Raw genomic sequence first — 9,963 nt, forward strand, 5'->3', positions numbered from 1 at the left:
ATGCAAGTCAAAACCGCGGCGAGGGCTTGTTCACGCCGGTCGGAGTGGCTGGTATCAAGAGACAAGAAATAACAAGCGCTGGGGAGAGTGTGGAGAAGAGGGACCCTCGTTCCCGCTGTCGGCGGGAACGCAAGCTGCTGCAGCCGCCGTGGACACCAGTACGGGGGCTCCTCAAAAAAACTGGAAATAAAACCACCACATGATCCAGCAACCTCACTTCTGGGAATGTATCTGAAGGAGACGAAAGCATGTTGTGGAAGAGGTATCCGCGGCCCTCTGTTCACTGCAGCGCTGCGGACGGTATCCAAGACCTGGCAACAGCCCAAGTGTCCGCACGGATGAGTGGCTAAAGAAGGTGTGGTACACACACAGACACACACACACACACACACACACACACACACACACGAACACTATTCAGCTGTAATAAATAAGGACTTCCTGCCATTTTCCACAACATGGATGGACCTTAAAGACATTGTTTTAAATAAGTCAGGCAGAGAAAGACAAATACTATATGACATTAATTATATGTGGAATAAAAAGAAAACCACCCCATCTTGTGTGTGTGTGTGTGTGTGTGTGTGTGTATACATTACTCAGCCATCAAAAAATGAAATATTGCTGGGGCGTCTGGGTGGCTCAGTGGGTTAAAGCCTCTGCCTTCGGCTCAGGTCATGATCTCAGGGTCCTGGGATTGAGCCCCGCATCAGGCTCTCTGCTCAGCCGGGAGCCTGCTTCCTCCTTCCTCTCTGTCTGCCTCTCTGCCTACTTGTGATTTCTCTCTCTGTCAAATAAATCAATAAAATCTTAAAAAAATAAATAAAATGTTTTAAAAAAATGAAATATTGCCATTTGCAAGGACATGGTTGGAACTGGAGGGTTTTATGCTGAATGAAATAAGTCAATCAGAGAAAGACAGTTATCATATGACATATCATATTCCACTGATTTGTGGAATTTAAGAAACAAAACAGAGGATCTTAAAGGAAGGGAGGGGAAAATAAAACAAGATGAAACCAGAGAGGGAGAAAAACCATAAAAGACTCTTAACTCTAGGAAACAAATTGAGGGTTGCTGGGTGGGGGCCTGGGCTAACCATGTGATGGGCATTAAGGAGGGCACGTGTGGTGATGAGCTCTGGCTGTTATATTCAACTGATGAATCACTGACCTCTACCTCTGAAACCAATAATACTTTACATGTCAAGTAATTGAATTATTTAAAGAAAGATGTGGCTAAATGGGAATAAAAAGATCCATTTTGAAAAAGTACAGTTAATAGTTTGGTAAATGACTCATCCTAAAGTCTGACACATGCATAAGATAAAATAACAAAAGCAACTTTTACATGCATGCAGCATGAATTTAGTGCATTTAAAAAAATCTCATTTGACTTTGACAATAACCTTGTGAATCAGGCAAATCAGGAGTTATCTGCATCCTATAAATGAAAAAATAAGCTGGACACTTACAAAAAAGTGCTTCCTGTTTAAAAAATAAAACAAGACAAAACAAAAAAAGCCTTAAAAAGCACCCAAGACACTAGCAGGGAAAAAGGATCAGACTATGGTTCCAGAGGCAGGGGGTGAGGGAATTTGATGAATGTGGTCAAAAGGGAAAAACTACCAGTTCCAGACAGATAAGCACTGGGGATGTAATGTTCAACATGTTGTCTGCAGTTAACTCAGAAAGTTGTTGAGTGTAAATCCTGAGTTCTCATCACAAGGAGAAAAACATTTTTTCTTTTCTTTCTTTCTTTCTGTTTCGGATCTGTATGAGATGATGGATATAAACTCATTGCGATAACCATTTTGTGATATATGTAAGTCAAGTTATTATGCCGGTACATGTTAAACTTACACAGTGCTGTCTGTCAGTTACATCTCAGTAAAACCGTAGACGAAGGTAATTTTTGTGTGTGTGGAGGTTTGATTTATGGTGCAGGATGTGTTCTTTTTTTTTTTTTTAAGATCTTATTTATTTATTTGACAGAGATCACAAGTAGGCAGAGAGAAGCAGGCTCCCCACTTGAGCAGGGAGCCTGATGCGGGGCTCCATCCCATGACCCTGGGATCATGACCTGAGCCAAAGGCAGAGGCTTCAACCCACTGAGCCACCCAGGCGCCCCTGCACAGGATGTGTTCTATGTTGTTACACGTTCTGGAAGCCTGGAAGCTCTGTAGTGTGGTGCACAAGTGCCACAGTTGCTCTCCCATCTTGGTGGAGGGACACTTCTTACCATTTTATGATGGTCCTTCTGTCTCTGTTAATGATCTTTGTTCTGAGGTTTACTTTACTGATGTTAGTATAGTAACTCCAGCTGCCTTTCAATTGTTTGCATAACATATCTTTGTTCACCCTCATTGTTTCAACCTCCCTGTTCAGTTATTTTTTTTTAAGATTTTATTTATTTATTTCACAGAGAGAGAGATCACAAGTAGGCAGAGAGGCAGGCAGAGAGAGAGAGAGAGAGGAGGAAGCAGGCTCTCCGCTGAGCAGAGAGCCCGATGCGGGACTCGATCCCAGGACCCTGAGATCATGACCTGAGCCGAAGGCAGAGGCTTAACCCACTGAGCCACCCAGGCGCCCCTCAGTTATTTTTTTTAAAGATTTATTTTTAGAGGGGGCAGGGGCAGAGGGAAAGAGAATCTCCCACAGACTCCAGGCTGGGCATGGAGCCCAGTGCAAGGCTGATCCCATGACCCTGAGCCACCCAGGGGCCCCTGTCGTTCTGTCTGAAGTGAGTTTCTTGTAGCAGCGTAGAGGTGGGGCATATTTTCTAATCCACCCTATTAATATCCATCCTTTCATGGGTGCTGAGATTATGTTTAACGTAATTATTGGTACCTGAGGGCTTCAGTCTGGCATTTATTGTTTTTTCCTTTCTGGCTGTTTCTGTGGTTTTCGCTTTTCTTTTCTTTTTTTTTTTTTTTTTTTTTTTTTGCCATTTTATGGACCACTTGTCCATCTTTTATTATCCCATATTCACTTATCTGCAGTCTTTTGGACTGTCTCTCTTTGCAGAGGTTTCTAGTGGCTGCTCCAGGATTCCATCATACGGATTTACCCTACACAGGGTTCTCGCGAGCATTTTGCCGGTTCATGTGCTGTACTGACCCTTCCTCCCTTCTTGCCACTCTACCTTCCTTGTTTGCAACATTTAACTGTCTTGGCAGTTTCTCTCACAATCATTGGAACCACATCAGTGCTATGCCTTTTGCTGCGAAGTGTTAAACATAACTTAGAAAGCTCTAGATAAGGAAAATTTACTGTATTTAGTATGTTTCTTGCTTAAAAAATTTTTTTTTTGTCCTTCCTGATGTCCAACATTCCTTCCTTTATCATTTTCTGTCTGGTGGAGAACTTACCGGAGCTGTTGTTTTAGGGTAGTTCTGCTGATACCAATTATCTTAGTTTTCCTGGGTCTGGAACATTGTTTCCCCTTCATTCCTAAGGGATATTTTCTCTGGATATGGTATTCTGGGTCAACAGTTCTTTTCGTTCAGTGCTTGAAAATGCGTCACGCTTCCTGACCTCTGTGGTTCCTGATTTAAAAAAATTTTTTAAAGATTTTATTTATTTATCTGACATACAGAGATCACAAGTAGGCAGAGAGGCAGGCAGAGAGAGAGGAGGAAGCAGTCTCCCCTCTGAGCAGAGAGCCCCAAGACCCTGGGACCATGACCTGAGCTGAAAGCAGAGGCCTTAACCCACTGAGCCACCCAGGCACCCCTAAAATTGTTTTTCTGGTTTTATTTTTTTTTCTTGTTTTTAGAGTTCAGAAATTTTGATTGCTCTCCATTTTCTAGCCAATTGATGACTCTTCTCTAAAAACCACATAAAAATACAAATCTCCAGGTTGGCAATCTTTATAGAGCTTGTGTCTGTGTAAACAAGGTCTGTAAACAGTCAAGGTACACATGGACCCATTCACTGCCCGACCCCTGGTGTACTTATTGGAAATTAGGGTAAAATGGGAGAAGGTGCGCCTGAACAGGGACTTGAACCCTGGACCCTCAGATTAAAAGTCTGATGCTCTACCAACTGAGCTACCCAGGCTCTCACAATATGGTCTTTCCATGGGTATCCAATTTAGGCTTACTTATTTGGCCAGTCCTGACTAAGCTTCATGTCCTTGTTCTCAAACGATATACCTTGAATTCTACTCACAGTGAAGAAGTGCTCTTTGAGAGCGATGTTACGGTCTCTGGGGGGCCGTCTCTTCTTTCTCTCTTCCTTGTCTCCCCCCGCCCCACCCGCCACCCCATGCAACGTCTCCCAGCTAAAGCCGTCAGGTTTCAGGCCACACTGCTAGACACAGAGGAACCCACTTCTGTAGAGCTCCTGCCCCTAAGTCTCCCAAGTTAGCACTCAGGCTGCTCCCCGCTTCTGTTCTGTTCTGTTCGTGTCCTTCTGCGTTGTCTTGCAGCATTTGTAGTCAGGGGGGAGTGGGGGGAAGCCAGTGAAGGAGGAAGAACCTGAAGATGTAAGACAATGTTCCACAATGGGCCCCTCTCTGTTGGCGGGTGGGACTGCCTCGCCAGCGCTCCCCTGGCCAGCAGACCCAGGGGCTGAGCCACGACAGGGACAGCCACGCAGGGCGGTGCGTGTGTCAGGGTCAGCCTGGTATGCAGGCTCTTCCCTGGGGTGATCTTGCCCTAAAGATTTTAGAAATAGTTGTGCTAGGGGTGCCTGGTGGGCTCAGTTGGTTAAACGTCTGCCTTTGGCTCAGGCCATGATCTCAGGGTCCTGGGATCCACCGCATCGGGCTCCCTGCCCAGCAGGAGTCTGCTTCTCCCTCTCCCTCTCCCACTCCCCCTGCTTGCGTGTGTGCACGCTCTCTCTCTCAAATAAATAAACAAATCTTAAAAAATAAAAAGGAGAGAGAGAAAGAAAGAAATAGCCGTAAACACCGCCTTGTTCTGCCGACTATTCCTTCTCCAAATACAGACAATGGCGGTAATGAATCAGGGACTTTTTAAACAGCCAAGTGTCCACACAGTGCACGGAGGGGAAGAGGGAGTGTCAGCAGGCAGGGCCTGGGGTCAGTCTCCACACTTTCCTTCAAGCTGAAGCTGTCCGCATCGCTCCTTCCCTTTAACGTTCCTTCTCATTCCCGCGCCCCCCCACTTACCCCGCCAGATTCACCACCTCTTCCTTCTTCACGTCTGTCTCACTGTTCGCTGCTGACATCGCAAGTGACAGGGTTTCTGCGGGCCGCGGCACCACTGGGCTGCGACTGAGCCGGCTCGGGGAGTCCCTACGTTCAGGAGACAACGGAGGCGTCGCTTCCTCGGACGTCCCGCGGGAGGCGGTCATTGCACACGAGCCGGCACCCCCCTCCCGTTCCAATCCCGGCGTCATTAAAGATCGAGAAAGAACAGAAAGAAAAGACATCAGAAAAGCTGACCGCAGACCACTTCCTCTCCCAGTCCTCTGTGTCTGCGTCAGTGAGACACACAGGACACGGGACGTGCTGCACTTCCCACATTCAAGAATTAAGACAGTTCCTAGGGTCCTAGATGAGGTGGCTGACATAACTCCTTGGGAGATTCTTGCACTAAAGGTGTGAACGTGTGATTTGATCCATGGTTTGGCAAGTCGTCTAAGGAAATGGGGGGGGGGCACTCTCTTTCAAAACTCCATGACACGAGTCTCTTCTGACTATGGACACCCTCCGCCACCCATTGCCTCAAGGAAAATATCTCAGACGGAGGCAGCAAGAACAGGAGTTCCGTGCTTTCCAATCTTCCTTGGCTTCCTCACAAAATACTTTGTTCAAAACATTTAAAATTTTAAAGAAATGCTCCCTGGAGCGCGTCCGATAAAAATCTCAGAGAAAGCAGCCGTGGGCGGCTCCGGAGGGAATGGCGTCATCCGTGTAAGGAAAGGTCTATGCGGTTTTCAAAAGCTATCTATTAGCTGTGTAGTATCAGTTTTTAAATCTCGGTGCCAGTCTTTGCCGTCGTGCCACAGCCGTCTCTGGAAGGAAGAAATGTCGCTGCTTGTGCCCAGTCCACCAACCTTACTCCGCGGCGTAGGCCCGCCCGGGAATCTTTTCCTCTCTCAGACTGAACAAAAAAATACCAGTTTAAAAAAATTTGGTGGCATTTTGAGGTTTTAGTCTGTTATTCCTCCAGCACAAAATCCACCACAACTGAGGACAGTCTCAGCAAGTGAGCGAGTCTGAGGGTCCGCCGGACTCATGCACACGCGGCCCTGGGTTGTCCGGGGATGGATCCGAGGGCCGCAGGCAGCAGAGCACCTTTAGGCAAACTGCTTGGGGCGTTAAGGAGTGGGTGAGGCAGCCGCTCCCTCAAGCCACTGTCGCTCTCCCCTCCTCCCCAGCTGGGCCTAGTTTGGGAGTCACCACACTGCACCTCAGACGTGGGGACAGAGTGCTCCATTCTCCCCGGGAGGCGGCGGACCCACTGCCCCGCCCCACGTGGGGGTGATTCTTCTCATTGCCTGGTGGAGAGTCAAGTTGTTACAGCCTCCGGCATGAAGGAATTATAGTAAAATACTTCCACGATCTCACCATGCACTAGTTCTAAGTGATTGTTAGGGACTCCGGATGGAGTTCTATTCTACACCCCTCTCCTTTTTTTTGATGCTGATAATGAAATCCTCCTCCAGCTGCAAAGTTAAAACTTTGAAAACAGAAACCTATTTCATCTCAGCTTCCAGGTTTGGAAAAATGGCTTCACCAGGTGGCCGCGTGGCCTAATGGATAAGGCGTCTGATTCCGGATCAGAAGATTGAGGGTTCGAGTCCCTTCGTGGTCGCTCCTTTCTTGCCAAACAAGAAACACAAACTTTCATTTGACATTTACCTGCGGATTCTGGAGTAGTCTTTGGAAGCCTGAAATGAGTCGAAAGCCTGGGTGCTGCTGAGCTACTAATAACTTAAATTTTGTCCTTGGCCTCTAGTCACTAAATAAGACTGGAAAAGCAGTGTCGAGTGGTTGTGAGCAGTGTGTCAAGCCTGGATTTCTGGCTACAAGACCCGCTAAAGATCATGGCCAAGAAGAGGAGGGGAAGGGTAGAAAAGCCAACTACAGTCGTTTCTCTGGAAAGCAGGGTTCTAAGGGCTTCTGTTTAAAAGTTAGAAATAGGAGTCTGGGGGCGCCTGGGTGGCTCAATGGGTTAAGCTTCTGCCTTCGGCTCAGGTCATGATCTCAGGGTGCTGGGATTGAGCCCCACATCGGGCTCTCTGCTCAGTGGGGAGCCTGCTTCCTCCCCTCTCTGCCTGCCTCTCTGCCTACTTGTGATCTCTGTCTGTCAAATAAATAAATAAAAATCTTAAAAAAAAAAAAAAAAAGAAATAGGAGTCTGGAGGGGGTGGGGAATACTGAGCCCAGAACAGACACGAAATCTGACCCCCACCCCCATAGTGTCTGTTGCTTATCAGACTGAACTATCCCGGCTCAGGGATCCAGCTTCTCCTGAGAATGTACTAAAAGCTAGTAAGTCCGTTATTCTCTAATCTTTCCACTGTTTGGCTTCACTGTGAGCACAGGGCGTTGGCATTTTCCATCCCATGATTTATGGAAAAGCCTCCGAAGGACAACTGAATGTTGACCAAAACATCCGATCATCTTACCCAAACTTGGTTCTGAAGCAGGGATCAAGTCAGCCCCAGGCTGTCCCATCTGAACTATTCCAGGCCACTCGGACAGATTAATATTTCAACTGCTTCTTCAATTGTTCATAAGGTTTTTAACTTTCACTTTTGGAAGATTTCATGTTCCTTAAGCACCGCCATTTTCTACCATCCCCCACCCACTTACACTCACCAGTAAAGATTTGGGATCCAGTTTTCGGGGGTGCTCAATGGATGGTGTGGGGTGGAAGCCAGAAGAAAAGTTCTGTTGAAACGACTCTGCTTCTCTGTTTCCTGTTTCCCAACTCAGAATGAAAATACTCAACAAAGACGTCTGTCAGGTTCTTTATTTTTCCTCCTCTTCCATTTTTTTTTTTCCTGTTCTGCTCTTCGCTGTTACTGAAAAATAGAACTCAAGGTGAACTTTTAACTATTGTGGTTAGCGTGTTTCTTGAAGAAAATTTAGGGTAAACTGGGTTCTCCTGCACTTTTTCTTTCCTGCCCCATCTTGTCTTCCTTTTGCCAAAGCAGCCATCCTGTGTGGCACCGAAGATCGTGGGGTAGGACAGGGCAGCAGCAAGACAATGCACTGGATCACTGCATTTCTTGTCATGTAGGCAGGGAAGGCCAAAGAGAATGACTGAAAAGTACAGGAGCGGTTTGGTTACACAGGAAAGAACACACGCAGAGATACAGGGGCTTGTACTCACGACCTTGCACGTCAGTCCCGAAGGACAGAAAAGTCAGCTTGTGCTACATATTCTTCATAAAATATCAGGGTCATTTTTGGATGGTTTTGGAAAACCTAACAGTTGAAAGGTAAAGTCCACTAATTTTGAAATCATTGAGCTAGAGCCTCTCTTGGCATTTCTGATTCAAGAAACGTCCCACTCCAATCTGAAATTGGTACACAGTAGCTGAAGCATATTCCAACTTAACGCACTAAGGGGTACCTGGCGGAAGGGGCAGAGCCTGCAGCTCTGGATCTCAGGGGTTGTGAGTTCAAGCCCCACACTGGGTGTGGAGCCTGCTTAAAAAGGAAGTCTGTAAATTTAACCTGTTTACCCATTACATGCAATAATTAGTCATATATATAACTATTTGTGTAATTAACCAAAGTAGGTACGTTTTCTCTTTTTCTGACCTGTGAAAATTGTAACAAAAAGCATCAAAATTTTTTAAAAAGATTTTTCATTTATTTATTTGACAGAGATCACAAATAGGCAGAGGCAGGCAGAGAGAGGGGGGAAGCAGGCTCCCTGCTGGGCTCCCTGCTGAGCAGAGAGCCCCAATGCGACGTGGGGCTCAATCCCAGGACCCTGAGATTATGACCTGAGCCGAAGGCAAAGGCTTTAACTGACTGAGCCACCCAAGCGCCCCCATCACAATTTTTTTTTGAGCTAATTAAAGATGTGGAACACAGTAAATACAGCTCATTACTTTTGGTCTCTTTTTCTACAAAGAGCTGGGAAAATATTTGGTGTAGTCCAACAGTTACTTGGAAGACCTCCAAAGACAATTTTTTCAAAAGTTAAAATCAACAATGATAAGTCATGCTGATCATATGTACCCTTAATATGTGATGAAAAAATATATATGATCTGTACATAGATTTATATATATAAGTATATAAATTATATCTATATATTTATCTCCGTTCTTCTTCCCAAAAACTCATAGCCCCAGCCTAATCATGACAAAAAGAACAATTGAGTTCCAGTAGAGGGGCATCCTACAACATACCCAACCAGAATTCCTCTCAACTATCATAGTCCTTGTGATTGCTAATTTTGTGTCAGAGTTTAGACTAAGGGGTGCCCAGATAACTGGTAAAACATTATTTCTGGGTGTGTCTGTGAGAGTGTTTGAAGAGGTTAGCATTTGATTGTTACAAAAAAATAGAGAATTTGCTTGAAAACCCCCCAATCAGACATAACCACATAAGCCACATAAGCAAATCTTTTTTTATGAATACAGGTGAAAACCTAACTGAAGTTACTGCTTGCAAATGTCTTTAATAATCATAAAAGAAACTTAAGTCATCTTCCTAAAGTGGTGTAAGATAATCACTCTCAACCATCCCTGCTGTCTCGAAACCTCCACTGTAATAACCAATCACTGTAAGGGTTCAACAGTTTCCTCCTTTTCACTTTACAAGCCGTCTTGTCACGTTATACCCCCACGCTTCGTACCAGTTTTGTAACTGATGACTCTCGGTTCAGAAACTGTCCTTTTTAGGGGCGCCTGGGTGGCTCAGTGGGTTAAAGCCTCTGCCTTTGGCTCAGGTCATGATCCCAGAGCCCTAGGCTAGAGCCCCGCATCAGGCTCTCTGCTCAGCAGGGAGCTTGCTTCCCCCCCC

At 45.8% G+C, this 9,963-nt stretch overlaps 2 non-coding genes across 2 annotated transcripts; one reads left to right on the forward strand and one right to left on the reverse strand.

Moving 5' to 3' along the window:
- Nucleotides 1-3,988: 3,988 nt before the first annotated feature.
- Nucleotides 3,989-4,061, reverse strand: TRNAK-UUU. The gene has a single exon. It is a non-coding gene; the product is annotated as a tRNA-Lys (tRNA).
- A 2,653-nt stretch (nt 4,062-6,714) lies between these two features.
- TRNAR-CCG lies at nt 6,715-6,787 on the forward strand. Its single transcript has one exon. It is a non-coding gene; the product is annotated as a tRNA-Arg (tRNA).
- The last annotated feature ends 3,176 nt before the right edge of the window (nt 6,788-9,963 follow it).

The sequence above is a fragment of the Enhydra lutris genome, unplaced genomic scaffold (assembly GCF_002288905.1).
Source record: "Enhydra lutris kenyoni isolate GAN:26980312 unplaced genomic scaffold, ASM228890v2 scaffoldscaffold93, whole genome shotgun sequence".
NCBI classification, from domain to species: domain Eukaryota; kingdom Metazoa; phylum Chordata; class Mammalia; order Carnivora; family Mustelidae; genus Enhydra; species Enhydra lutris.